The 13,943-nt window shown below is 42.8% G+C and overlaps 1 protein-coding gene across 5 annotated transcripts in view; it reads right to left on the bottom strand.

Moving 5' to 3' along the window:
* LOC144679833 (RNA-binding Raly-like protein) overlaps positions 1 to 13,943 on the bottom strand; it is a 1,075,847-nt gene that overhangs the window by 799,900 nt on the left and 262,004 nt on the right. The window lies entirely within an intron of this gene.

Raw genomic sequence — 13,943 nt, 5'->3', positions numbered from 1 at the left:
GCAGCAGCATTGTTTGAACATGTCAAAGGTCTGTTTTATCCCATTTCACGCAAGTTTGTATGCATGCTGTGCATGTGTCACACATTGGAGTCAACAGTCGTTTTGGCATGGGATATCTCTTGTCGTCCAGTAACCACCCTTTGGCTTACTGTGGTGGTTCAAATGCAACTGGCACAGTGGACAGCCACAGAATGATGGCATCATTACTGCTACTAGAATACTAGGTATTACCTGCATCATTCTCTGCCTATGATCACACACCAGCAGAAGGGGGTATGGAATCCCTTTTGGTTCAGTATAGGGCAGAGTTGACATGCTGTACGACAAAGTGATGTGTGGAGGACTCCACGACATCGTGCACCACGGAAAAGCCTGCAATCCTAGCTAAACTACACAATTGCTCCATCTGTTTGTCTCCGGCAAGAGAGAATGTTATATAGTCAGCTCTCATTGTGCAGAAAGCCTCTGTGACCTTTCTTACATAACCACAGAAGGCAACTTGTGAGATGTTCTAAATAATACCATTGCCAGCTTGGAAAGAGCCAGATGCATAAAGGTTTATTGCCACAGTCACCTTCACAGCCAATGGCAATGTGATCCATGCCTTGCTCTGAGGTAGCAGTTGTGGCTGTAACAGGTGGTAGATTTCAGTGAGGATGTCCTTACTGGATTACAAACATCACATACTTTATTCCTTGCTGAGGTAGAAGAATTGCTCCCATAGTACCCTGGGTGGATATGGCCTCCTGTTGAGAGCCCATCTTCTCATCCGCCTCCTGTTCCCTCTTTCAGCATCCTGTCTTGCTCTGCTTAACCTCTTTTCATTCTCCAAATATGCTGTTTTCCAAGAGAAATGACTATTAGGTCAGGTCTGTGAGCTACTGGTTTGTGCAGAAGCCATGAAGTCAACAAAATATCCTTCAGCACCTGCCATTGCCTGCAGAATTTTGCAATTTTAAATAATTATAGGAATCATTAACACTCGTAGAATCAAAGCAAGGGCCAGAGGAAACCAACCAGCAACTAACTTGTATGTAGTTGAAGATCCTTTAAATAGTGTTGGTGATGGAGTCCTTCCTGCTGCTGATGCAATGTTAAAAGAGGGCGCTGGCTGGAGAACAGCCCTCCAAAATGATGCAGCTGCTGTCAAATCAGTGTTGCACGCTGACTGACGTCATGATCTGCCTGATCCTCATATTTCTGACAGATTTCACTGTGTGTAAGTTAAAACCCCCACTAATATGATGTTTGGTCCAATTCACCTCGCAATTATGTGTGTTTGCTGTGGATACCATTTTGGAACTCCAACAGCTGTCATAGAACTGACAAAACGGTATCTTAATTTTCACCGAGGCATTTCACAAACTTCTTTTTCACGTTTCTTTGGGAAAGCAGACTTCCATAATTGTAACAAGCCAAAGGTTATTCAAGCTTTGCTAAAAATCACAAGAAAACATAAGGACATAAGAATACAAGAACTAGGAGCAGGAGTAGACCATGCAGCCTCTCGGGCCTGCTTTGCCATTCAATAAGATCATGGCTGATCTGGTTGTGACCGCAATTCTACTTTCCTGTCTGCCCCCATGATCCTTGACTCCCTTATGGATCAAAAATCTGTCTAACTCAGCCATAAATATATTCAATGACCCAGCCTCCACTACTCTCCGGGGAACAGAATTCCATAGGCTAACAACTTTCACAAAGAAAAAAAACTCTCCTAATCTCCATCTTAAATGAGAGACCCCTAATTTTTTTCAACTGGGCCCCATATTTCCAGACCCCTCCTCTTCATATCCACCCTGACAAGATCCCTCAGGATCTACGTGTTTCAATAAGACCACCTCTCATTCTTCTAAACTCTAATCTTGCGATGCCATGGCATACAAGGCTATGGGCCTAGTGCTGGACAATGGGATTAGAATAGTTAGGTACTTGTTTGACCAGCGCAGACTCGATGGGCTGAAGGGCCTTTTTCTGTGCTGTAGACCTCTATGACTCTATAACGAATATGGGCCCAACCTTTCCTCATTAGATAACCCCTTCAACCCTGGAATCCGTCATGCAAACCTTCTCTGAACTGCTTCCAGTGCAATTATATCCTTTCTTAAGTTGAGAAACCAAAACTACACAGCACTCCAGATATGGTCTCACTAACACAACATAAGGTAAAGCAAAATACCGCAGGTGCTGGAAATCTGAAACAGAAACAAAAACAAAAAATGCTGGAAAAACTCAGCAGGTCTAACAGCATCTGTGGAGAGGAAGACAGACTTAACGTTCTGAGCCCTTATGACTTCTTCAGAGCTTCTTCAGTGGTGTCATTAAGGCCCTGTACACCTGTAGCAACATTTCCCTACTTTTATACTCGATTCCCCTTGTAATAAGTGCCTAAATTCCATTTGCCTTCCTAATCACTTACTGAACCTGCATATAACTTTTTGTGATTCATGTACTAAGACCCCAGTTCCCTCTGTACCACAGGGTTTTGCAATCTATTCCCATTAAAAGAATATGTTGCTTTTCTATTCTTCCTGTCAAAGCAGACATGTTCACATTTTTCCACATTATGCTCCATATGCCAAACTTCTGCCACCAACTTAACCTATCTATATTTCTTTGTAGACTCTTTGTGTCCTCTTGACAACTTATTTCCCTACCTATCAAATGTAGCTACCGTACATTCAGCCCCTTTATCCAAGTCATTGATATAGATTGTAAATATTTGTGGCCCCAATACTGATCCCTGTGGCAATCTACTAGTAACAGCTTGCCAATGCAGAGATGACCCATTTATTCCTACTCTTTGCTTCCTGTAAACTGGTTAATCCTCTATCCATGCTAATATGTTACCTCCAATACCATGATCTCTTATTTTGTGTAGTAACCTTTGACGTGGCACCTTATTGAATGACTTTTGGAATTCCAAGTACACCATATCTACTGATTCTTTATCCACATGGCTTGTTACATCCTCAAAGAACTAAATAAATTAGTCAAACATGATTTTCATTTCTCAAAACCATGCTGACTCTGCCTAATTGTATTATGATTTTCTAAATGTCCTGCTATTACCCCTCTAATAATGGATTCTGTCATTTCCCTATGACAGCTATTAGGTTAACTGGTCTATAAGCTTCCTGCTTTCTGTCTCCCTCCTTTGTTAAATAGAGGTATTACATTAATGATTTTCCAATCCACTGCAACCTTTCCACAATCTTGGGAATTTTGGAAGACTACAGCCAATGCATCTACTATCTCTGCAGCCATTTCTTTTAAGATCCTAGGATACAGGCCATCAGGTCCAGGGAACTTGTCAGTCCTAAGCTCTGATGGTTTTCCAAGTACCTTTTTGCTATTGATTGTGATTTTTGTGATTTTCTCCCTTCTTTTCACCTCTTGATTTTCAAGAGCGAAGACGGACACAAAATACTTGTTCAACACTTCCGTCATTTCCTTGTTTCCCATTATTAATTCCCCAGTCTCACCCTCTAAAGGACAAACATTAAATTTAGTTACTCTTTTCCTTTTTAAATACTTGTAGAAACTTTTATTATCTGTTTTTATATTTCTAGCTAGCTTTCTCTCATACTTCAATTTCGCCCTCCTTTTCTCTTTAAATCATTTCTCACTGGTTTCTATCTGTCCAGACATCTGACCTGTCATTAATCTTTGCAGTTTTATGTGCTTTTTCTTTCAATTCAATACTGTCATTAACTTCCTTAGTTTGCCACAGAATTTATAGTTTATACTTTATGTTACTCACCTTCGCATGAGTCTTTCTTTCTAAATGAAATATATCTTTGTTGAGAGTTATGAAATATCTCCTTAAATGTCTGCCAGTGCTTCATTACTATCCTACCTTTTAACCTATTTTCCCAGTTCACTTTAACCAATTTGGCCTTCATAAGCATGTAATGGCCTTCATTTAAGTTTAAGACAGTATTCTTAGGCACACACTTCTCACTCTCAAACTGAATGTGAAATTCTATCATGTTGTGATCACTGCTCCCTAGAGGCTCCTTTACTATGAGGTAATTAATTAATCATGTCTCTTTTCACATTACCAAAATAGCCTGCTTCCTGGTTGGCTCCAGAATGTACTGCTCTAAGAAACTGTCCGAATACTTTCTATGAGCTCATCTTGCAGGCTACTGTAGCCAATCTGATTCATCCAATCTATGTGAAGGTTAAAATGGCCCATGATGATTGCTGTACCTTCCTTACCAGCCCTCATTATTACCTCCTGTATACTCTATTTACAGTGTAGCTTAGGTGGCCTATAAACTATTCCCTCGAGTGACTTCTTAAATTTGCTTTCTCTTATCTCTACCCAATCTGATTCTACATCTTGATCTGCTGAACAAAAGTAATCTCTCACGACCATACTAATATCATCCTTAATTAACAGAGTTACCTCATTGCCCTTTCCTAGATTCCTGTCCTTCCAAAATGTCAAATACCTTTGAATATTTAGGTCGCAGCCTTGGTCATCTTACAACCGAATCTCTGAAATGGCTATCAAGTCATACATATTTGTTTCTATTTGTGCTATCAACTAATCCATTTTGCTGTGAACGCTGCGCGTATTCAAATACAGAGTCTTTAATTTTGTCTTTTTACCATTCTTGCAAACTCTGGCCTCATCTGTTGGCACACTTCAGTTTGTAGACTCTGTCCTTTCCTGTCGCACGCTGATTATCTTTATCCATATTGATACCCTGTTACCCTGCTGCATGATAATCTTAATCTTAAATTTAAATCTTAAATGTCACGTTTAGATCTCAGTTGGTTTATTTGTACCTGGCATTGTTGATGCCTATTTGAATTTCTGATGCTTCAAATATTCTAGATTCTTCTCTGCCACACCAGATTTGTGTCACTATTTTACTCTGGTGCCGACAATGCAGAATGTGTCCAATTAAAGAATGTAAGTGTCAGCACAAAGAAGAACTAAACCTGCTAAATTCTACATTTGCAATACATATTTAGAGATTAAGATCTATGAACAAGGCTTCTAAAAATGATTACTCTTATACTTCCAAATATTTGCAGTGAAAGCTGGAGAAAATGCACTCGTTTAATGAGAAAATCTCTGCAAAGTAAGGATTCGTGCCAATTATGTTATACAGTTTGCTTGCAACACATTTTCCCTTGCATCGATGTTAGCCATGCATTAGGTCAAATTTTAAAATAATCCAGCCTGAATAGGTGTGAAACTAATACAGGAAAGTCCACAGCACAGATGAATGTACCCTCCTTTTGCTGCATGCACCCCATTGTTAACACTAACAGTTTTTAATGCAACATTCTTGGTAGCTACTATTCATTATTAAATATCCATTCTCTGCCAAGTATTTTAAGGAACATGAAAAATAAAATAAAAACTTTAATTTTTCATTATTTACATGTGCCTGCTCATGTGACAGAGTCACCTGTGGGGACCTGTTTCATTGCATTTTTATTTTTAATATATTTTTTATATTTCCTCATCTCTCTGAGGCAGCTCCGTGCCTCCGGGAGATTATGCAGTGCTCTCTTGTACACATGTGCGAGGTTCATGCTCGGCCAGCTCGCACATCTAATCCTGCACAGGCAACGGTCAGCGCTGACGCTCGTGTTTCATGCTGGGCGGGCCTTAATTGGCCTGCCAGCGTGAGATCACACTGTGATGCCGATTGTGGGGCAGCGGTCAGCTTCCCGACCACTCCCCCCGCTCCCACCAAGCACCCCCACCAAGGGCAAAATTCTGTCCCACTTGTAAAGATCACAAGAAGCATACCAGATAAATCCATGTGGAGATATCTGTTGTATGATGTTGTATGTGCCTGCATGCCATTATAATGTAAAAGTGCTTAGCAGAGCAAGGGTTAGAGTGGGACTGGAGAATAGCCCCATGATATGATATATAGAGTCACATGGTAATAGGCTCAGAGAACAGTCTAGACAGAACACTCTGGAACCAGCCTGCATGGAGGTAAGAGCATCATGCATGACAGTAACCTGGGATATCTAAATAGTTAAAGGTTAACAATAAAGGATTCATATTTTAAGATCTCATCATTGAGACATCAAAAGAACCTATATTACAACATGGTGGCAGTGGTGGGATATCAGAGCTCTCACCATAGTACAACATGTTTGACAGCGGTTGTATAACAGTGCTATCAGCATAGTACAACATGGTTGGCAGGGGTAGTTGCTTCTAAAAAATATCTCATGAGAGATTGTACCATAACCAACATGGTGATATCCACGGTGATATGAATGGTGGTAGCTAAATGAATGAACCCAAAACAACATCCCCCATTAGGTATGAAAAACTGAAAGCAACTTCAGCCTAACTTAGAGAGACATGCACCTAAGAAGAAAACTTGAAGAAAAAGTTGAAGAAGCTTCACTACAGACTTGGAAGTGAGGAATCCACCAGAGTGAGTGGAAGTCCATTACAGAACGTTGCATGAACCTGGGTGACAGAGTTCACAAGATGGTGAGCAAAAATACAAAAAAAATAGCTGTACTTACATTTTAGAATAGGTGGCAGTCCTAAGGGCTCAGTACCCAGAGGGCAGCTGAAAGAAAGCTGCAAGTAAGAAAGAAAGGTTTAAAAAAAACCTGAAAAAATGTTGACAGGATTAAATAGAGAAACCTGCAGAGCACAGTAAGAAAAAAAAAGCCAGCGGAGTCTAAGAGAAAGGGAACCCTTTTCGGTCAGGTCCCTGTCTTCTTGCACAGAGCAAAATGCTGAAATATTAGTTTTAAAAGCACTCTAAACTGAAAGGAATAGCTTCATGCACTCTTGTTTTAAAATAAGGAGAGCAGATTCAGACTTCCAGCCCGGTGCAATACAGGGCAGTACCAAAAACTGGAACACTCTGTACCTGCATTGATGCATTTGTTGCAAAATATAACACCGGCAAAGCATTTCTTTCAAAGTTGAGTCCAAAATCTTCCCAGCAACAAGGCTCAAATAAAAGGCAGAGGGAAGTCAGCTGTATCTTAACAACTATAGCCTGCATGGAAAAAAGGTTATCGCACTGATAGCATTAAAGGGGCAGTGACATTTAAAACTATAACTACTAGCAAAAATAAAGGCCATGGACAGAAAATTACAAGAGACCACAGAGAACGGGTAATTCCCAATAAAGTACCAATGGCAACAAGAGACTCCAGATAGAGGACAGCTCCCAATAAAGCACCGAGGACAGCTACAAACAACCCCAGATAGAGGGCAATAAAAGATCACTGAGGGAGGGCAGGAGAAAATCCCAGAGAGAGAGGGAGCCAAAAGACCCCAGAGCAAGGGAGACAGATGGCAGTGCAGAGTGAGCAAATGGCTATGAATGAAAGAAAGCTATCTGAGGTAACTCAAAAGAAGCAAAATGTGCAAAAAGTAAATGAAGCTGATCTACAGGAAAATGTTCGCATCAGAACTGAACTGGAAGATTTGAAGTGCAAGTTTCAAGCTGAACATATATCTTTGAAAATGCACAATAAACTGAAGTCTACAATGAAACAAACTGTTCAAAATCTGAATAAACAAATTTCAGAGATGACACAAATATGCCAGGAGGAGACAATGGCCCTCAATTCCACAGTTGGAAACCCAAAGCAGGAGTTGGGGAAACTCAACCAGATGTGCAGCCAGGCAAAACAGCAGGCAGAAAAGGCACACAAGTAAGTTGCATCCCTGAAAGATCCCTTGAAGAATCAATATGCGGAAAAACATGAGGAGCTAAAAAGTACATTGAATATTACTTCAGAAAAAGCTGCGTTGGAATTATCAGTAGCAACACAATGATGTACCAAAGTCCAGAGTGAGTTGGCAAGAGGTCAACAAGAAAATAAACAGTTGAAATAACATCTGATTGTCCTTCAAGATCAAATGCAAAAGGAACGCATAAATATTCAGTAACATGAAGAAATAAAGACTGTCTTGAACAGCAGACTGGAAATACAGGAGAAGAAACTCAAGGAGAATTTGCGGAATTATAGGAAAGCTCAAAACAAAGCAAGGGATCTTCGCAAAGAAAAGGAAAACCCATTGACAAACCTTCATGGGCTACAAAAATTCCTTAGGACAGTTTATTCATCTGGAAAATTACGAAGAGAAGGAAAATGAATTTAATGTCACTCTGAACAAAGTGAAGAACAAGTTGGCAGAGAAGACTCAGCAATGTTCTATATTCCAGGAGTAAACCGAACGCCACAAGAAACAGACTTGGGGCTTGATGGGGTAGATGTTGAGAAGATGTTTCCACTATATGGGGATCTTGAACTAGGGGACATAGTTACAGAATAAGGGGACGCTCTTTTAAAATTGAGGTGCAAAGGAATTTCCTCTCTCAGAGGGTAGTGAATATCTGGAATTCTCTACCCCAGAAAGTTGTGGAGGCTAGATCACTGAAAGTATTTAAAGAGGAGGTAGATTGATTTTTGAAATATCGGGAAGTTGAGGGTTATGAGGACCTGGCACTAAAGAGGAGTTGAGGCCTGGGGCAGATCAGCCATGATCTTATTGAATGGTGGGGCAGGCTTGAGGGGCCAAATGGCCTACTCCTGCTCCTATTTCTTATGTTTTTATGAAGAACTGAAGAAGCTGCTGAATGAAAATTAGGAGACATTGAAAAGGAAAGCCATAGAACTTTCCGAGCTGTGAGTGGATAATGAAGCCATGAATTGCACAATTACAAAACTGAAACAGGTTAAGACTTGGCCGGAAACAGAACTGTCCAACAGTGAATCCAACATGAAGGACAAGGACGAAGTTCTACTGCTGATAGAAAAACAGAAGACCGAAATAAGACTGAAAAATGCAAATCCAACACAGAAGCCCCGAGGAACTAGAAGAAGGAAAAAGGGTGTCTCAGGTATACTGAGAACCACTGAGCTGAATGAAAAGATTCATGAGCTTGCAAAATGATTTGAAAATAAAACAGCAAACAAATGTTTGGCTGAAATTGTGAAACAAGTGAAAATGAAGGCTCCATTCGCGAAACGTATGTGTCCATCAAGAACATGGCAGAAGCACGGAAAAAGAAAATTTGAGTCCACTTTAGGAATGAACAGTGTGCACATTCCCTTCAGAAGGAATGAGACAAAACGACAGAATCCGAAAAAAGCAGACGGATTGTTAATAAAGAGAAACACAACTCGAAGGAGCATAAAAAGTGAATCAAATGGAGATAGCCAAGTACCAAAAACAGAGTACTATTACCATTCCTCCAAAACATGATGAGAGGTGGAAGAACTGTCAAGCCTCAAGACCGTCTGAATTTATGAACTCAGAGACTTGAGATAGGGGAACAGGGATAACAAGTCAAGTTTGTATTACAAATAGTTATAGTCCATTGGAAAGAAAAGTTTTCTTTTGCAAAGAAAGGGGGAATGTTGTATGATGTTGTATGTGCCTGCAAGCCATTGTAATGTAAAGGTGCTTGGCAGGGCAAGGGTTAACGTGGGACTGAAGAATATCACCACCCATGGTTTGATGTATAGAGACAGAGAACAGTCTAGAAAGAACACTCTGACCAGCCTGTATGGAGGTAACAGCACCATGCATGACAGTAACCTGGGATCTGGAAATAGTTAAAGGTTAACATTAAAGGGTTCATTTTTAAATATACTAGTCTCAAGATCTCATCACTGAGACATCTAAAGAACCCATATTACAACATTATCCCCTGGTAAATCAAATGAGCACGCTCAAGTTTTAAACCTCAACAAACCCAGCAGTGTTGAGGCAAGGTCCAATACAGGTGAGGTGCAGGAAGCAGGTGCAGTTCCAGACACCGTATTGGGACTTAAAATCAAGTTATAACCCACTGACTTCATAAGAATTGGATTTGTAAAAGTACCTAGGGTTGAACTATTAAGTTCATTGTTACAGAGGTGGACAGTAAATAGCTAACACTGATCAGAGCAGTACAGTCCTACGGTCAGGAAAATCTGCAGAGGAAGAGCAATTCTGGTAAGCAATTTGTGGGCAGAGCCTATGGGAGCAACAGGATTTCCCTGCCCCCACAAGTGACCAACAATCTAGCCGTTACCAACAGTCTGGGTGCTAAGAGCAATGCTAGTGAATAGCAAGACTCCCTAGATGATACATAATCAGAATTTAAAGAAGGTAACAGACACCGGGATCTGAAACAATATTTATCCGTTATGCCTGACTCCAAGAGAACATAGAAAGTTCAGAACTCTAATCCAATCCAATGAAGATTTTTGTTTGTAACTACTACCCAAAAGGAAAATGCAATGTGACAGCATGATATCCAGAATCTAACTCAGTTTAGAGTTATCTAAAAGGGAAGGCTGGTGACCACCATGCAGACCTTGGTCCAGCACGTCTTGCTGGATTTGCGCTCGACCCTGCACTCCATGGCCACACACCCTGGTGGGCACCATCAAGATGTAGGTGACATGGGGACGAGGCACTTTGACCTCCCTCCAGGTGCACCACCTCCTGCAGGAGTCAGGGCAGGGCCCTTGGGCACCCACAGGGAGGATGAGCATCAGCCGGATGCCCTGGGGGCTCCTCTCAGGATACTCCAAGGATGTGCAGCCGCTCACAGCCCCCTCTGCCTGTGACCCCATATACTCCAGCTTCTCAGGCCACCGAGGGCACTTCTGCCCCTGACAAGGAGACCCTTATCCGGCTGGGGCCCTCCAGGCCTCGGGTGACCAGAGGATGCCCACCAAGGTCATCGCAGTCATCAGGACATAACAGTCAGCAGGCTGCCTCTACCTCTGCTGCAGATGTTGGGGCTGCACCCAGGCGTAGTGGTAGAGTTAGGAAAGTTAAGAAATATTGATGTCACTTTTGGATCACGAGTGTGCTAGACATGTAAAGAAATTGCACTTTTGTGAATATATTTGATGGTTATGTTAATGTTCCTGTCAACTGAAAACATTGTGATTTTGTTCTTTAGAATCCTTTTATTTTGAGGTTTAGCCATCCTCCCACTCAGTGATAGTGTCCCACTGTGAGATTCACATTCCTGTGATGTCAACCTCAGTTGAACTAGTCTCCACACCCTTGTTTGATGTCAGGGAGATGTGTTTAAATCTTTATTGGAAATGTGTGATGCAAGCATTTCGAAACCTTCTTCCTCAAAGAACAACATTGAGTGAGGGCAGCTCGTCAGCATTGATATTCTAGCAGCATTTGTGTCTCCTCAGTGGTAGTGGCAGAAGAAAAAACATGCACAGAAGGAGGAGACCCCTAGACATGTCCACATCTCAGTCGCAGAAGTGTTTGCATCATTAGATGGTAGTGAACGCTTCAAGTTTTCTCTCGCATCGCGCTTGTTCCTAAGTGGACTCTCAGTTCCCAGAGTGAGCTCACTCACAGGGCCCCATGGACCAAAGCAAAGATCATGGCCTGGCGATTCATGAGGCCAGAACGTGCAAGTGTGAATGCAGGGATCATTCTCGCTGCAAGTGGGTGGACATCCCCTGAGATGAAAGTAAATGGCATTGAGGGCTAGGGGAGATGTGGCCAAGTTCCCTCACTTGACCTTACTCTTCCTGGAATGTGTCAGCAATTAACGTATCACAGGCAAGTCTCCCACGTCTTCCTCCCTCCATGGCATGATCATGCTCATACTGATCCTCAGCAGCCTCCTGATGTCACTGGGTCTCCGGATCTTCATCCTCCAATGACCTTACATCCTCCTCCAGCTCATTCCCTGGTAGGGGTTAACCTCTTTGCATTGCTAGATTGTGAAGGGCACAACACACTGCGATGATACAGGAAACCCTGTCAGGAGTGATTTGGAATGAGCCATCTGAGCGGTCGAAGCACCTTAAGTGCATCTTCAGGAGTCCTATGGTCTGCTCTATAAGGGAGCGTGTGGAGCTGTGAGCAGCATTGTACCTCTCCTCAGGTGGACTCTGAGGGTGATGCAGCAGTGTCATCAGCTAGTGTTTCAGTGGGTACTCCTTATCCCCAAGCAGCCATCCCTGCAAACATAATGGTCCCTCGAAAATCTCAGGCACCTGGGAGTGACTCAGGATGTAGGAGTCATGGGTACCGTGCACCAATGTGCAGTATGTGCTTCCGGTGATCACACACCAGTTGTACATTGATGGAATGATAGCCCTTGCAGTTTATAAACATTTGGGCCTGCCGCCATGGAGCCTGTTTAGCCACATGGGTGCAGTTTATTGCACCCTGCACTCTCAGGAAGCCTGAGATGTTGGCGAAGCCGGTGAATCCCTCAGCCTGACTATCTTCATCCAGAGCAAACCTGACATAATGATGGGCCTTCCTGTAAAGGGCATCTGTGACCTCCTTTACGTATCGATGTGTTGCAGACTGAGAGATGCTGCACAGGTCCCCTCTTGGTCCTTGGAAAGAGCCAGAGGCAAAGAAATTTAGCACAGTGGTCGCCTTCAAAGCCTCTGGCAGGGGATACCCTCCAACTCCACATGGCGTCAGGTCTTCATGAAGAACGTGGCATATGTGATGTACTAGAGCTCAGGACAAGTGCAGACGTGCACGGCATTGCCTCTCACTTGTTTGTAAATAGGAGACTCTTGGACGATAAACCCGAGGTCTGCCGAGCGCCCCCATTGTCTCGGTCTCTCCTCCTAACCCTCCTGTTCATGCTCCGGATCCACTTGACCATGTCCCTCCTGCTGGAGCTGCGTGTGGAGTTGCCTCTCCCTCCCTCACCTCCTCCAGTGCATTAGGACCCTGACAATGGCAGCATTCAGCCCTGGATCGATATGTGCTTTTCCCTTCTCTCTGAAAGGAAACGTTAAAGAAATTAATGATTCCAGGGGCAAGAATGTGAAGCTCAGAAGATGAAACGTATGGAAACTGTAAGGGTCCATAGTTTTTCCTGCCCTACTTGCATGGTGACTGATGCCGCCTTGTTCCTGAGACACTAGCACACACATAAAAGTGACAAAGATGGCATTGCAGATATGTAACATCTTGAGCCCTGTGTGAGATGCTAAAGTTTAATTGAGATGAGTGACCCAGCCTAGCTCTGTGCTCCGATCTCTGATGTGGCATATTAATAACCAATCATTTTTTTATTAATTTACGGGATGTGGGTGTTGCTGGTTAGGCCAGCATTTATTGCCCATCCCTAAATGGCCTTGAGAAGGTGGTGGTGAGCTGCCTTTTGAACCACTGCACTCCATGTGGTGTAGGTACACCCACAATGCTGTTAGGAAGGAAGTTCCAGGATTTTGACCCAGCGATAGCGAAGGAACGTGATATACTTCCAAGTCAGGATGGTGAGTGGCTTGGAGGGGAACTTCCAGGTGGTGGTGTTCCCATTTATCTGCTGCCCTTGTCCTTCTAGATGGTATTGGTCGTGGGTTTGGAAGATGCTGCCTAGGGAGCCTTGGTGAGTTTCTGCAGTGCATCTGTTCGTTGGTGGTGGAGAGAGTGAATGTTTGTGGATGTGGTGCCAATTAAGCGGGCTGCTTTGTCCTGGGTGGTGTCAAGCTTCTTGAGTGTTGTTGGAGCTGCACTCATCCAGGCAAGTGAAGAGTATTCTATCACACTCCTAACTTGTGCCTTGTAGATGGTAGAGAGTCTTTGGGGAGTCAGCAAGTGAGTTACTCAACGCAGGATTCCTAGCCTCTGACCTGCTGTTGTAGCCACAGTATTTATATGGCTAGTCCAGTTCAGTTTCTGGTCAATGGTAACCCTCAGCATGTTGATAGTGGGGGATTTAGCAATGGTAATGCCATTGAATGTCAAGGGGAGCAGGATGGGGAATGGTTAGATTCACTCTTGTTGGGAATGATCATTGCCTGACACTTGTATGGTGTGAATGTACTTGCTACTTGTCAGACCAAGCCTGGATATTGTCCAGGTCTTGCTGCATTTGCACATGGACTGCTTCAGCATCTGAAGAGTCACAAATAATGCTGAACATTGTGCAATCATCAGCAAACATCCCCACTTCTGACCTTATGATGGT

This window comes from Cetorhinus maximus, chromosome 4 (genome assembly GCF_964194155.1).
Source record: "Cetorhinus maximus chromosome 4, sCetMax3.hap1.1, whole genome shotgun sequence".
In the NCBI taxonomy this organism is placed as follows: domain Eukaryota; kingdom Metazoa; phylum Chordata; class Chondrichthyes; order Lamniformes; family Cetorhinidae; genus Cetorhinus; species Cetorhinus maximus.
The sequence above is the reverse complement of the archived record's forward strand: the minus strand, read 5'-3'. Positions and strand labels throughout refer to the sequence as shown.